Below are 16,198 nucleotides of genomic sequence, written 5' to 3'. Positions count from 1 at the left end.
GTAGGCTTCACCTTGATGACGCCTGTTGGTTTTGCCATTTGACTTTTCAATCCCATTACTATTTGTGAATTTACCCCAGTGTCTTGCCATTGTCACAAATTTCTCTAGGCCAAATTTCCACTGCCCTGTGCTAAATATTCTTACAGTATTTGTTAATGACTGGATTTCGATTTCTGACTTTCCATCAGATCATCAATATAAAGCAAATGTGAGATTATATCAGCATATTTTTTACTGTTTGGTAGCCTAGATTTGTTTTCTTCAATATCACTGAAAGTGGATCACAGGGATGACAAATAATGATGATAATGAGTCACCTGCAAGATGCCTCTCCTAAAGTTGACAAGTCCATATTTTTCATTTCCAACCACCAATTCTACTTTTCATTCCTTCATTATTTATTACTATTATTTGTCCCCCAACCTGGCTCTTCACCTTTTCAGCAGTATATCACTCATTCCTGTGAATCCATCCATTTTGCTGCTGGTTGTCCTCTTCTCTTTCCTTCTACTATTCCTGGCATTATAGACTTCTCAAGAGAGCTAGGTCTTCACACATGATACCCAAAACATAATTACAGCCTGGTCACTTGTACCTCAACTAAGAACTCTGGGTGGATTTGTTCTATGATATATTTCTTAACTATACATGGTATTCTCAAGAATCTTCCCCAACTTCAACATTTGAAATCTTCAATATCTCCCTTTCCTACTTCTTCAAAACCAAACTTTCACAGAGTATTACAGGGAAAACCATTGCCTGCACACTTCAGATTTTTGTATGTGTAGCTAACTTTTCTATGTGTAGCATCTTGATTCCCCCCCCCCCCAGATCTTTCATGGTTGCCCTACCCATGGCTAGTCTTCAGTGCATTTCTTAATCAGTACTTCCTTTGTTGAAAGTAGATCCTTAAAAGGCAAAAGCTATTCACCACTTCAATATCTTCATCGTCAGTTCTACTGCTGGTTGTTATGTCTGTTATCATCAGTTTGGTCTTCTTTGTCCAGAATTTCATTGTAGTCCAATTATTTCACTTTACTCTTTAACTTTTATTACTGACTTTTATTATTAAAGCATGCATATCCTTTACATTTTGGTTATCAATGTAGTGTCATCCGCATAGCAAAAGTTATTGCTATATCTTCCTCTGATTATTAACCACACTCATCTTTTTAAATTCATTTTCCCTTGTGCGATTGGGAATAAATGTATACAAGATATACAGATAATCTTCAATTTATGAAGTGACCAAACCAGAAAAAGATTACAAGGATTCATATTTGAGGTACTATAGAGCACTTGGCAACACAATTTTGCAAAGTCCTGTGGTCACATAAAAGTGTTTTATGACGATTTTGCAAAAAACTGGCACTTATTTCCAGTTTTTGGCAAGGCCACACCTGTAGCAATAGCACTTAGACTTATATACCGCTTCACAGTGCTTTTACAGCCCTCTCAAAGTGGTTTACAGAGTCAGCCTATGGCCCCCAACAACCTGGGTCCTCATTTCCTCAGAAGGATGGAAGACTTAATCAACCTTGGTGAGATTTGAACTGTCACTCTAACCACTGTGTCACTGCAGCTCATAGCAAATCATTAGTTGACATAACAACCAAGACATTAACTTAACAATTCTATTTATTTGTTTAATGGTTGCAGTGATTTCCTTAAGGGCCACTGCAAAAAGGGTCATAAAATTGGGTCAGTCACATGACCCACCTATTTTATTACCCATTTATTACCATTACACCAGTAATGGGCAAGCTTGATTACAGTCATATGTTGAGGGCTCTCTTAAAGACTCTCTCTTAAGTCTATAACTCTGGGAAAGATCAAAGGAAAGAGAAAAAGAGGATGACTAACAGCAAGATGTATAATCAACGATAGCAGCAACTCGTACCTCATTAAAACACATGAAAGATGACCTAGAGCTGTGATGGCGAATCTATGGCACACGTGCCACAGGTGGCATGCGGAGCCATTTGTCAGGGCATGCGACACTTGCCTTATCAGCTGGCCAGAGTCCATGCGCATGCTGGCCAGCTGACTTCGGCCTCCTTTTGAGGCCATTTTCCACCATTTTTCTTCCCTAAAGCCTCCGGAGCGTGAAAAACCGGCCCTACGGGCAAACTGGAAATTCAAGAATGGACTTCCGGGTTTGCTTGTAGGGGCGGTTTCAGCCCTCGGGAGCATTCAGGACCCCTCAAGAGGCTTCCATGAAGACTCTGGAAGGCAAAAAACTACCCTACGAGCAACCTGGAAGTCACTTCCGGGTTGCTCGTACAGTCGTTTTTCACTCTGGTCGTGGTCGCATGCACGCTGTGGTCGTGCGCATAGTATTATTGGTGTGACACACCCGTGCAAACCCCCCTGCACTCCCCCTGCTTTTGCCACGTGAGCCAAAAAAGGTTCGCCATCACTGAGCTAGAGAAAGTGAAATCTACATGATCAGTAAGAGTCTACATTAACTTGGTGGCTCATAACCCAATACATTTTTAAATCTGCATAAAAACTGCGATGAACATTTTTGTTACCTTGATGTTATTCATATTAATAACTATTTAAGGAGGGGTGTTGTTATGAGCAAGACAAACTCATATATTCCTGCTGAATGCTATGCAATGCACTTTTAATTTAAATAGAGATACATGTACATCATTGCAGTAAAAAGCTTAATAAAAAAACCTCAATAGTCAGGCAAAAATAATGAAAACTTTCTTTCCCCAATGTTAAATGAGGATTTTATTATATATTATTTCCTTTTTCCTAGGATTTTTGAGTAAACATTTTCCATCCGTTTCATTACTGGTTTGGTCTCTCAAGAGAGGTTAACCAGACTTGGAAGTGGTCCGATGGCAATGAGTTTAAAAATCAGTAAGTGTGTTTTATTTATTTGTTTATGGAACTTATAAAACTGTTTACCTATTCAGGCATTTACGTGCATCACCTTTCACCTTTCATGTGGCTGAAAGAATAATAATAATTATTATTATAATAAATATAATTTTTGGCTACTCTTCTTTCCCCAAAACATAAGACACAGTTTTATTTCCCAAAAGACACTTTCTGTAAAACAGTGTTTCTCAAACTTGGCAACTTTAAGAGCTCTTCAAGGATTCTCCAGTGAACCATGCTGGCTGGGGGATTCCAGAAATTGAAGTCCACCCATCTCCTTCCAAGAATGAGATATGCCTCCAAATGTATGCTTTCTGTTTTGTGTATGTGCCTGTGTGTATTTATTTGCCCTCCAGTCATGTATCCTTCAGACATATTTGTCAGACAAAACTAACTCCAGATTCCATAATCAATTTGATCCAGTGCAACTTGGAGGCACAATGTTGGCTGATATTCTTTGTGCTCTAAATCTGGGAATCTTCTTGGAAAGCTCATTCCTGCAATGCTAATTTCTTCCCTCAGTTGCCACTGTCCAGCAAACAGTAACTCCTTGTCCTTTTTGCAGGTTTCCAGTGCAAGGAGAAGGCTTCTGTACATATCTAAATGGAAAAGGGGCTGATAGCACCTTGTGTTCCATGGAGAAACTTTTTCTCTGCAGCCGGCCAGAAAGTTGTAGGATACATGGATAACACAACCTCATCCAAAGAAGGAACTCTTAGCTTGACTAATATTCATTGCAGAAGCACATATCAGACCTGCAGCTTTCTTTTGGATCTTTGGCCTGCCACACTTTATATTATTCTACTATGCTTTTTTCTATTGTGGGAAAATGGGTGGGGGGATTGTATGGAGTTACTTACTGTGTAGCCAAAACAAAATTCTTTCTAGAAAGCCAAGGTCATCCTTTGTCTTTGCACCTTTGCACCTGACCCGAACTGGATGGGTGGAACTGGCAGCATGGCAGTGAGACATTGGACCATATGATAGAATTGTGTGTGTGTGGGGGGGGGGGGGCAAAATCTTGAACTTTCAACTGGGTGGGGAAAACCTGGAAGTTTTCAGATTCAGGTTTTTCCAGATGTGCCAACATGGCTCTCTTAATAAAAAGGAACTTTTAGCAATACTTTGCCTTGGACTCTGATTTATTTTGGATGCTATTTGGAATCCTGACATTAACCTGAAACTCCATTAAAATAAATTACCAGCTCTCCTGAATCCTTGGGTGCTGCCTGGGTTCCTGAGCCCTAATGCCAACCTGAAGCCGGGTGGCATAAAGACTCAGGGAAGACAGAGCATGGGAGATGGTCGAACGGATGCTGTGAAAACCACCTGGGTGAAATGTCAGTTTCCCATGGGTACCCTTTGACAGGCCAAATTGTCAGCGGGCGCTTAGCTGAGATGCGTGCAGCCGGCCCCCAATGATCCGGGCCCAGCGAGGGAGAGCCCAGAGTGACCTGAGGAAGGGTCACCAACAGGTGGGGTTGGCCAAAGAGTTGATGGGTGTCTGTGTCCTGAGGATCCATTTTCAGATCCTATCTTAACAAAGCTATTCTGGTCCTTCTGGGGAATTTCACATTTCCATGTAACATCCATGTTACATCACTGTGTTATGTTTTTATATGTGTAATAATTTCATCTCTCTTTGTGCTCCTCCTACATCATCTTCTAAGAAGGTGAGAATTACAGTACATCAAGATGGACAGCTGACTGAATAATGAAATTATGCTAGAAATCAACCAAGTTCAGAGAGCACCAAGGATCCCACTGTTATCTTTCTAATTGAATAGCTTAAACACATAAGATGTGCTTAACCTTGTTGGCCTTTGCCTAAGTATTGAAATCCTCTCTGTTTCCGCAAGCATTCAGGATGGGGCTGGGGGGAGATGAGTTCTGCTACTTTTGGTACTACTAAATTAAATGTTTATCCTTGGGCACAAGTAGATTGTTATGTTTGGGAGGGTTGTTTGTTTTTAATCTGATAAAACAGCCAGAATTGCTTAAATGAGATGGGCAGTTATATTAATGATAATGGCACAATCTTGAAACAAAAAGAAATTTCCATGTCTGGCTGGAAAATTCTGGAAGTTGAATTCTGCCCATCTCTAATTTGCCAAAATTGGAAAACACTGCTCTGGATGAATAATAAATGGAGCACATAAAAAAAACTAGTCAGTTGTTTTTTTCCTCAGGATGCTTCAAGGAAGCTCCATTTTCATGGTAGATAAGAAGGAGCCTATTTAAACCATCTAGAGGGTGATTCAGAAAATAATGGAATGTGCAGAAATGGACAGATTAACACTTATTATCAAGGACAGAGAAGAAATTGAATATTTTTTGATGTGGGATGTATTTTATCAATGGCTAGGGAATAGAAACAGAAGTTAGGAAGGAGGAGATAGAAGAAGAAAAATGTTATTCTGGAGAGAAGTTTATGATGATATTATGTATTGTGATTATCTTGATATATACTGCTGTGTGAAAAAGTCCTGCACGCTTTATGGTTTACGACGTTTTTTGGACAGGCCATTGATTTTATGATATTTTATGCTAACTGCTATGCAAATATTGTTATATTTTAATAAATACTGGTGATTTTTAAGTGAAAAGCATAAGCTTTTTGCAATTTGGTGCTGTTTGGATGGGGATTGTGAATTTTCTTGCATGCTTACAATGCATACTTACAATGACTATGAAAACAGATTAACTGATGCATACCCAGTGGCATACATGTTGCAATTACTAAGGCCAATACTAGTGTTTTGTTAACATTTTTATTGTTTGTGGCCCTGAAAAGGACCATTTAGGTAACCAAACATGGTTATTAATATGAAATTGCCCAGCCCTTATTGCTTATCACTAGTCGGCATCGCTTCGGCATAGACTGTATAAGCCTTTGCATGTGATCTTTAGCAACAATGTGGTGCCAGACTGAAATAATGGATTCAATCAGCTCCTGCTTAGTCTTCGAATGCTTTTTGCTTATTTCGTAACCAATCTTGGACCACAAGTTCTCAATTGGGTTCAAATCCGGGCTGTGAGCTGGCCAATCCAGGAGTCGAACACCATGCTTCTTCATTCACTGCTGGACGGACTTAGCTCGATGACAAGGAACATTGTCATCCTGGAAGTAAAAGTCCTTCCTCAGAAGTTGCTGAGCTGAAGGAAGCATGGTCTTTTCCAGGACTTCAACATACTGCTTGGAATTCATGATTCCCTCCACAATTTGTATCCAATCAATACCAGAACCAGCGATACAGCTCCAGATCATCATGTGCAATGGATGCTTCACAGATAGATTCAGGCAGTACGACCTAAATTCTTCAGCTGGAAATCTTCTGACATATTTATTGCACTGATTCCCAGTCAAGTAGAAATTGCTCTCATCACTGAAGATGACTTTGGCCCACTTTTCATTGGTTCACTTGGCATACTTCTTGGCCCACGCATGTCAATGAGAGTGGTGAGCATCTGTGAGCAAAGGTTTACTTCGAGCCCTGCAGCCTTTGAACCCTCTACCAAGCAGTTTGCGACACACTGTGCTTGTGCACACTTTTACATCACATGTTTCACCCCAAATTCTTGTAATCTGAGGTGAGGAGAGCTTCCTGTCAGCCATCGAAATGCGTTGCAGAGCCCGATCTTGCCATTTTGTCAACTTTCTTGGTGTTCCAGAGCAGAGCCTGTCATCAACTGAACCAGTTAGTTGGTATTTTTCAACCACTCTGCTCACTGTGGTGTGATGACATTTCACTCTCTTGGCTATTTCTGTACAGGAGTAATAACCCTCTTCATGAAGCACAATGATGTGATGACGCTATTCAGTATTGGTGAAAGCAAAGGCGTTAAATTTCTTAATGCTTTTCATGCCTATTTATAGTCAGAGAGTATGACAACATTGATTGCCTCATAGATTTAGCCTCTGTGCATTTTGATTGGTCAGCCAAAGTTCACTGCTGATTGGCTACTTTCGATCCTAACATTCTTGAAAATTCAAGTTCTGTTTGTTTTAGCACATAAACTCACTCAAAACCTTAAAAAGACTTTGATTATATTAATAAAAATTATGCATCTCAATCCGACTACAGAAATTTTCATCAAAGTACTAATTTTGTGTGGTATCTATGAGTGAAAAGTTGTTTAAAAATGTAAATACAGCTTAAGTGTGGACTGTACACCGCCCCGAGTCCTTTTCGGGAGAGGGGGCGGTCTAGAAATTCGAAGAAAATAAATAAATAAAAATTAAAACTGAAAGCCTGCAGGACTTTTTCATACAGTCATGGTGTGAGGGAAAAAAATCCGTCTTTGTGTCTGGTTGTTTTAGCCTGCAGTGCTGTAGTTATATTATCAATGTCATTGTAATGAATATAAAAGCAAATATGTGGACTATGAACTTTCAAATAACTGTACTCAGTTCACACACTGTTTGATGGAGATGAAAAGTATTATAAATAAAATAAATAAAACATTAAAAAAACAATTTCTGGTCAGTTGTTCAGAGATTAGTCAAATACAGTCATCTACTGGCTCTAAATTAAAGGGATTAACAGGAATAACAAAATAACATGAATAACAAAATAAAAGGAAGGAACCTTGGAGGTCTTCTCGTCCAGCCCTCTGTTCAATTATAGGCTTCAACAAACAGTGCAAGTTCTTCATCATGGGAATAACAATAATATATCTCCATTCAACATCAGGGCTGTGTCACTTTTGGAATTGAAAGAAACAGGAGCACTGAACCCATGACAGCAAGTGGAGTGCATGGAATCACAAGACGACTGAGGACTAGAATCTACCATATTTTTCAGAGTATAAGATGCACTGGAGTATAAGACCCACCAAGGTTTTGAAGAGGCAAATTAAAAAAAAAGTTTTTGCACTATGCAAACCTCCCCAAAACGGCCCATTTTTTCAAAAAAAAGGGCATGAATAGCCTTTAGGAGGCTTGTAGAGTGCTCCTGGGGGGGAGGGGAGGGCAAAAATGAGCAAAGAACAGGCCATTTTTCATGAAAACAGGCCCATTTTTGTCAAAAAAAAAGGGCATGGATAGACTTTAGGAGGTTTATAGAGTACTCCTGGGTGCTGGGGAGGGGCAAAACTGAGCAAAAAACAGACCTTTCTTTGCTCATTTCTGCCCTCTCCAGCGCCCAGGAGCACTCTGAAAGCCTCCTAAAGGCTATGCATGGCTATTTTGGTGAAGGGGGTGGGGTTTCGGGAGGCAAAAAATGCTGTATTCAGTGTATAAGACGCACCCAAATTTTCAGCCTCTTTTTTGAGGGAAAAAGTGAATCTTAGACTCTGAAAAATATGGCAAGTGCTAGGGAGAGAAATTGGAGGATCTAGGTATGCTCAGCCTTACCTATTTGATTGACTTAAAGCCAAGGAAAAGACTAAATAAATAAATAATATTATTAACATAAAAAACACTGTCATGAAGAATAAATTGAACTGAATTGAATTGAATACTTCATTTGGCCAAATGCATTTAGACACACAAGGAATCTGTCTCCGGAGCAGAAGCTCTCAGCATACATGTCAAGCAACACAATAATGATAATCATACCAATAACAATACTAATAAAAAGGGAGTTAAAGATACTAAGAAGGATAAACAATAATGTTACAGCCATACTACATTGGTTAATATGCATAGATGTTAGACAGCACTGTGAGAATTAGGTGTTCAGCAGAGTCATGGCGTGAGGGAAAAAAATACGTCTTTGTGTCTACTGGCAACCTGCAGTGCCCTATAGCAGCATCCTGAGGGGAGAAGTTGAAACAGTTTATGTCCACGATGTGAGGGGTCTGAAGAGATCTTCTGAGCCCACCTTCTGACCTGTGCAATATACAGGTGCTCCATTGAAGGCAGGCTGGTTGCAAGTGTTGTTCTCTTTTTTTGTCTCATGCAGGAGTTCCTGCTGGTTCTTTTTCTGAATTTGATGAAGACTCTTTTGACAGGGGGGGGGGGGACACAAAACACCACCTATCTCCTGTCTACAACACAGCCCTTTCAGCAGTTCCAAGAAGGTTTCACACCTATTTGCACTCTGATACAGGTGATCCGGATAGGCGTAAATAAACTCCCAAGGGGCTTCAAGCACTCTCAGGGAGAGAAATGTGATCTGCAAAGAAATATGATCCTTCCAACCCCACCCACCTTCATCCTGTCAGAATTAATCCCTCCACAGCCCCCACCAACATGCCAGAACCGATGAAACCTCTAGGATGAGAAGCAAAACATCTTCTGATTTCTCAAGGGGAAAAAAATCCAGTCCAATTGCCTTTTGGAAAACCATCTTTGAGACAACCATGATCTGGATGGCTGAGAATCTCCACATATAAATGGTATTATATGCTTCAGCAAACAGTGCATTCCACATCTTGGGAATAGTAATAATTCCTCTCCATTCGGCATCAGTCCATGTGTCCCAGGCTGTTCCCCATTTGAGGAACTGGATTGATAAGAACACTGAGCCTATGGCAACAGGTGGAGGGTATAGAGTCAAAAGAAGTCTAGAAACTAAATGCTAATGAATGGAAGATCTGGGAATGCTGAGCCTTATCTACTTGATTGATTTACAGCCAAAGAAAAGACCAAAGAAATAAATAAGAAAATATAATATCAGATTAAACATTGTCATGAAGAATAAAAGAAAAACAAATACAACAAAGAAAAGTTGGAGAAAATGATCTAGCATAGCTGAGACACTCCAAAGTAAAACCTAGCCCACCCAAAAAACATCTCCTGACACCTAGTAGCTAGAAATATTCTGGCAAACTTCCAATGACAAAAATGAAAGTAGAAAGTACAGGACTCTCCTCTCCACCCCCAGCACATCTGATGAGTAGCAGGTATAACAGGACAGAGTGCAAATGTTCACAAGAAACATCAGCTGTTTCTTGTGCAAGTTCTCTGAACAGGAAGGAATGCAAGTTCTCTGAACAGGGGATTTAAAGGACACCTTCCCTCTGTTGGTATCTATGGTGAAGAATTTACGTTTGGCAGCACAAATGCTTTGGGGTGTTTGACGGAAGTGATTTTGTGGAGGTACTGTGGTGACCCAGAAGGATTGTAAAAAGGATCCTGAAAGCAAGGTAAGGGAGGATTTGTCATTCTCAGCCTCTCAGTCTAGGATTCTTTTTGTTTAAATATTCATTGTTTCATGGCGGGGGGGGGGGGGCAAGGGGGGTTGCAAATGTTTGTTTTTTTGTTGTATGTAACCCAGAATCACCCTGTTTTAGTTCAGGGAGGGGTGGGGGTCATATAAATCCTGTAGAGAAATAAATAAGTAAAGCTTGAAGAACTCTATCAGGGCTAAATGATATAAGGGAGTGGAGAGGCCATCTCTTGACCAATTTTATTTCCCCATGTGATATTAGATATTAGAATAAAGTGAGCTGGAAGGGACCTTGGAGGTCTTCCAATCCAGCCCTCTGCTCAAGTAGGAGAATCTATACTATTTCAGATAAGTGACTGTCTAGTCTCTTCTTAAAAACCTCCAGTGACAGAACCATGATTCCTGAAGGCAGCTTGTTCCACTGGTTAATTGTCCTCACCGTCAGGAAGTTTCTCCTTAATTCCGGGTTGCTTCTCTCTTTGATTAGTTTTTGACCATTATTACTTGTTCTGCCCTCTGGTGCTTTGGAGAATAATTTGATTCCCTCTTCTTTGTGGCAACCCCTCAAATACTGGAATGATGTTATCATGTCACCCCTAATTCTTCTTTTCTTTAGACTAGCCAGACCCAAAACCTGCAGCTGTTCTTCATATGGTTTAGTCTCCAGGCCTTTGATCATCTTAGTTGTTCTTCACTGAACTTTTTCCAAAGTCCCAACATCTTTTTTGTAGCATGGTGACCAAAATTGGTTGCAGCATTCCAGGTGTGGTCTTAGTAGGGTTTTAGAAAGCAGTACTAATATTTCATGTGATCTTAATTCTATGGTTCTGTTTATACAACCCAGGATTGTATTTGCTCTTCTGGCTGCTGCTGCACATTGCTGGCTCATATTCAAGGGATCATCCACTAGGACTCCAAGGTCCCTATCACAGTTGCTGTTTATGAGCCAGGTCTCACCTAATCTGTACTTGTAATGTTGGATTTTCCTGCACAGGTGTAGAACCTTGCTTTTCTCCACATTAAATGAGCCAGCAGTGTGCAGCAGCTGCCAAAAAAGCCAACACAGTTCTAGGCTGCATCAACAGAGGGATAGAATCAAGATCACGTGAAGTGTTAATACCACTTTATAATGCCTTGGTAAGGCCACACTTGGAATACTGCATTCAGTTCTGGTCGCCATGATGTAGAAAAGATGTGGAGACTCTAGAAAGAGTGCAGAGAAGAGCAACAAAGATGATTAGGGGACTGGAGACTAAAACATATGAAGAACGGTTGCAGGAACTGGGTATGTTTAGCTTAAGAGAAAGAAGGACTAGGGGAGACATGATAGCATTGTTCCAATATCTCAGAGGTTGCCACAAAGAAGAGGGAGTCAAACTATTCTCCAAAGCACCTGAGGGTAGAACAAGAAGCAATGGGTGGAAACTAATCAAGGAGAGAAGCAACTTAGAACTGAAGAGAAATTTCCTCACAGTTAGAACAATTAATCAGTGGAACAGAAGTTGCCCCCAGAAGTTGTGAATGCCCCAACACTGGAAGTCTTTAAGAAGATGTTGGATAGCTATTTGTCTGAAACGGTATAGGGTTTCCTGCCTAGGCAGGGGGTTGGACTAGAAGACCTCCAAGGTCCCTTCCAACTCTACTATTGTATTGTATTGTATTGTATTAAATTTCATTTTGTTGGATAGGGCCCATTGTTCAAGTTTGTCAAGATCTTTTTGGATCCTGGGCTTGTCTTCTGAGGTGTTGGCTATTCCTGCCAGTTTAGTGTCATCTGCAAATTTGATGAATTCCCCTCCTATTTCCTCATTGAAGTCATTTATGAAGATATTGAAGAGTACTTGGTGTCAGGGTTCCAAATAGCATCCAAAATTAAATCAGAGTCTGAGGCAAGGTATTGCTCAAAGTTCCAATTTATTAAGAGAGCCATGTTGGCACTTCTGGGAAAACCCAAATCTGAAAGCTTCCTGGTTTTCCCACCCAGTTGAAAGTTCAAGATCTTGCTCCCACACCCACAAGTCCATTACATAGTCCAATCTTCCACTGCCATGCTGGCAGTTCCATCCATCCATCCAGTTCCAGTTTGGTTTGTCAGCCAGCAACAAATTCATCTGGTGTTGATGTTGTCTATTCCACATTTTTCTAGCTTACCAAGAAGTAGGTTCTGGTCTACTTTCTCAAATGCCTTACTAAAATCTAAGTATACTATGTCCACAGCATTTCGTTGGTCTACTAATTTAGTCACTTTATTAAAGAATGATATAAGATTGGTTTGGCATGATCTGTTTTTAATAAACTCATGCTGGCTACTGGTTATAACTTTATTTGCTTCTAGTTGTTCACAGATCTGTTTTTGTTTCATTATCTTTTCTGGGATCATCCCAGGTATTGATGTTAGACTGATTGGTCTGTAGTTTCCTGGGTCTGTATTGTGGAAACAGAGCCCCTACAGAACAGCAGCTCTGCACTTCCCAGAGAAAGGTAAATAAGAAGAACGGGGAAGTCATAATAAAATTCTTTTTCAAAAATAGAAGAGTTTTGAGGTAAAAACTATTGGAGTATTATAACTGCAGAACCGATCACAAAACAGCAAAAGACTGAACACTTTAACATTAAATATCTAACTCTCGGCTGTTATTGAATTGAGTTAGATCTGGCCTCGGGGTTGTCCTGGAAACAGCAGCCCATGGTGCCTCTGACAGCAAAAATGGAGCTCAGAAGGGCTGCGTGCGGCCCTCATGACCTCCATTTTCACTGTCAGGGGGTTGCAGGAGGCTGTCACAGCTGAAAACAGAGCTCACAAGGGCCGCACATGGCCCTACCGAGCTCCGTTTTCACTGGCAGAGGGTTGCAGGAGGCTGTTACAGCTGGAAATGGAATTTGGGAGCTGGTTTTTGCTGGCAGAGCACTTGGGCTGCCACAGGCACCCCTGACAGGAGTGACGTCGAGCTGGCCATGCCTACCCTAGCCCCCCGAAGTCAAACACCACCCTGATGCGGCCCTCAATGAAATTGAGTTTGACACCCATAGTTTATGGCTATTTGCCATGGCCAACTTTCCACAGCCAACTTTCCACAGCCAACTTACCACGATACAACTTGCCATGGTCAACTTGCCACGGGACTGGACAAGAGTTATACTAATATCAAATAAATTATGGGAAACAATCATCAAAGAAAGATGCAAAAGGAGGGACGCAATGAAATGTGAATGACAAAAATTAAAATAATGTTTTATTTATTGTAAATCATTAAGTTGGATTGTTAAATTTTCTCACAGCAAGTTGTCTGTGGTGAGTTGGCTGCAGCAAGTGGTTCTATTCTGTGGGGAAACAGGATTTGTTGCAATTTCTCCCTGCTTCCCTTTCTGAATCATTTCCATTCTTTGCCTCAAATCCTCAAAGCAGCATTTTTTTTCTCCCTTTCCTTCAATATGTTTTCTCTTTCTCTCCTTCACTCCACCTTCTCTTTCTTGTTCCGTCAGCACTGTTTAATTATACAAGCAAAAGCAACTGTAACTTCATTTTTCTTTCCAATTTTCCTTGTCCACCCAGTCCTCTTGTCTCTTTTCCTCTCTGGAGTCCTGTGTCAATGTGTCTCCATTCTCCCCCCCCCCATCTCAGTTTACAAGAACTTTATCAGTAATTTCCAACAGCTGAGATTCGCATTGCTGCCACTCCCTCAGTTTCTCCCAGCTTTCTCTTAGTCTCGTCTTCGTAACCTTTGGAACATCTTGGCTCTGGAGTTGAGATCCACCTCTACCCTTTTGCCCTTTTGGAAAGGCCACAAAACCTGGCTCTGCTGATTGGCTCGGGGCTTTGAATGGAGGTGGAAATGGTTGGTGGAGATAGTGAGAAGATCCCACCTTCGTACACAAAGGTTCACCATTACTGTTATAGAGAGTTAGAAAACATTTCTGCATACTTATATTCCAACCATTTTTCTGTTTGTTTGACTTTGGCTCCCCCCCCCCCAAAAAATAACATTAATTGTGGCATAGGCTTCCCTCTGATAGCCACTTTACCGGACTTTGCACTTGATAGTAAGGCTACTCGTTTTCACAAAACCTTACTATTTTTCTCTTAGCCAAGAGGTCTCCTCCAACCAATGCTGGGATGGACAGGTCAAAATACATTCCAGACAACCAGATGTGAATTTTTCTTATACAAAGCCGCCTTCCTCAATCTGGTACTCAAAAGATACATTGGGTATCACATTGCCTAATCTCCTGCCATTCCAGTCAGAGAGATTCAAGTGGAGGGCATCATATTGAAAAGGTTAAATAGTTTGAGGAAGTATCTTCTCTACAGTAAGGTCAACAATGTTGTGTACAGGAATGAGTGATACCAATTTCTTATCTTGCTATATTATCTGAATCTTGATTTCTTTCTTTCTTTTTTCTTTTTGGAACACAGACTGTTTGGAAGATGTCAGGAGAAAATACAAGTGAGACATTCAAATCTTTCTTCTACCCAGCTGATGAAGTGAGAGAAAAGTTACTGATTCTATGGCTAAAACAGTGGTTTATGGTTTCTGTTCTAAGACGAGAAATCACAGTAAGGCAGGAATGAGTTACAAAGCAAACTTGGATGGGCAAATGTTTTGATCTGCAATATTTGGATTCAAGCTAGAATTAGGAAGAGCTGAGAGGTAGGATTGTTTTCTTCCTTGGTTCTTATGATAAGAGAACCAGAACCAAGTATTCTAAATCTGATGAATCAGGAAGAGCATCTGAAAGATTTTTCCAGATTATCTTCTAATCTGGAGAGAGGCTCATTGAGTAAGTCAGAGACTGTTAGACCTGGAATTCTATATGGAATGCAAGAGACTGTGAGTTGAAGTTCTGCCTCAGCCATGAAAGCCAGCTAGGTGACCTTGGGCTAGTCACTCTATCTCAATCTAGCTCACCTCACATGGTTGTTGTTGTAGGATGAATAAGGAACATTGGGTATGTTCACCACCTTGAGTTATTTGTAAAAATAATAATGGTGAGATATAAATAAATAATATACATTGCATATATCTGTTTCCACAAAAGCAAGGAGATCCAACATGCACCAAAAAACCCCAATGGAAATAATGTATTGTCAGATGACATGGGCACAGTGGTGTAATGCAAATTTTTTTACTACTGGTTCTGTGGGCGTGGGTTGGTGGGCGTGGCAGGGGTAAAATACTGGTGGGCCAGGCAGAGGTGGCATTTGCCGGTTCTCTGAACTACTCAAAATTTCTGCTAACGGTTCTTCAAACTACTCAAACTATTTTTCACTACGGGTTCTCCAGAACCTGTCACAACCTGCTGGATTTCACCCCTGCATGGACACCATTGCCCAATATAATCACTTGAACTCTTGCAAGATTATCGACTCTCATGCGATAGGGAGCTCTTCTTCATCATTGACGGCAGTGTCTTCCTAATAGCAAAACTGGATATAAATATCGATCTGTATTGTCTTCTGTCTTCCTTTAGGGCAGCGGTTCTCAAATAGTGGGGCGCGCCCCCCTGGGGGGGCGCGAGGCTCCGTAAAGGGGGGCGCGAAGGCTCCCTTTCCATCTGGGTGCAACGGCGGCGGCGGCGGCGGCGTGGGCGAGGCATAATATATCCCGCCTGGAAGTGGCAGCACTTCGGACTGTGAATTTTCATTGGAGCCGCGGGCTGGAGCTGTGCAAGAAGCTTGCTCGGGCGGGGGTGGGAGGGAGGGAAGCATGGCTGTCCCAGGCTTCCCTCCCTTCCCCCCCCCCGCCCCCCCAGCCCAAGCAGGCTTTTTGCACAGCTCCAGCCCGCGGCTCTGATGAGTCTCTGAGCAGTCCCCAGCGCTGCCACTTCAAGCCGGGATATATTCTGCCATGCCCTCGGCGGCGTCTTTATGCAGGTAGCTCGCCTCCCCGCCAGCAGCTCCACCGCCAGCATTCCGTCTGGAAGCGGAAGCGCAACAGCCGCTGTTGGGGAAGGGACAAAGGGGCGGCGGTCGCCCGATCTTGCCACCGCCACCCCTTTGCCCCTGGTAACGGTGACTGTTGTGCTGCTGCTTCCAGCTGGGATGCTGGAGGAGCTGCTGGCAGGGAGGGAGGGAAGAAAGGGAGGAGGGAGTAAGGATAGACAAGCAAGAGGGAAAGAGGAAAGAAGGCAAGCAGGCAGGAAGGAGGCAGAAGGAAGGAGGGAAGAATGGAACTGGAAGGGAGGCAGGG

At 41.7% G+C, this 16,198-nt stretch overlaps 1 protein-coding gene across 2 annotated transcripts in view; it reads left to right on the top strand.

The window, feature by feature from the left end:
• LOC309396408 (C-type lectin domain family 2 member B-like) overlaps positions 1–16,198 on the top strand; it is a 71,956-nt gene that overhangs the window by 38,326 nt on the left and 17,432 nt on the right. The window contains exons 1-2 of one of the 2 annotated variants that reach the window (XR_014176107.1): positions 9,812–9,987; positions 14,425–14,455. The gene's annotated coding sequence lies outside the window, so the exon portion shown is untranslated. Of the gene's footprint in view, positions 9,988–10,752; positions 10,774–14,424; positions 14,456–16,198 lie in introns of those variants that run through there. The other variant, XR_014176108.1, reaches the window with a different exon arrangement.

This window comes from Natrix helvetica (assembly GCF_964273705.1).
Source record: "Natrix helvetica genome assembly, chromosome: 1".
Taxonomy (NCBI): Eukaryota; Metazoa; Chordata; class Lepidosauria; order Squamata; family Natricidae; genus Natrix; species Natrix helvetica.
The sequence above is the reverse complement of the archived record's forward strand: the minus strand, read 5'-3'. Positions and strand labels throughout refer to the sequence as shown.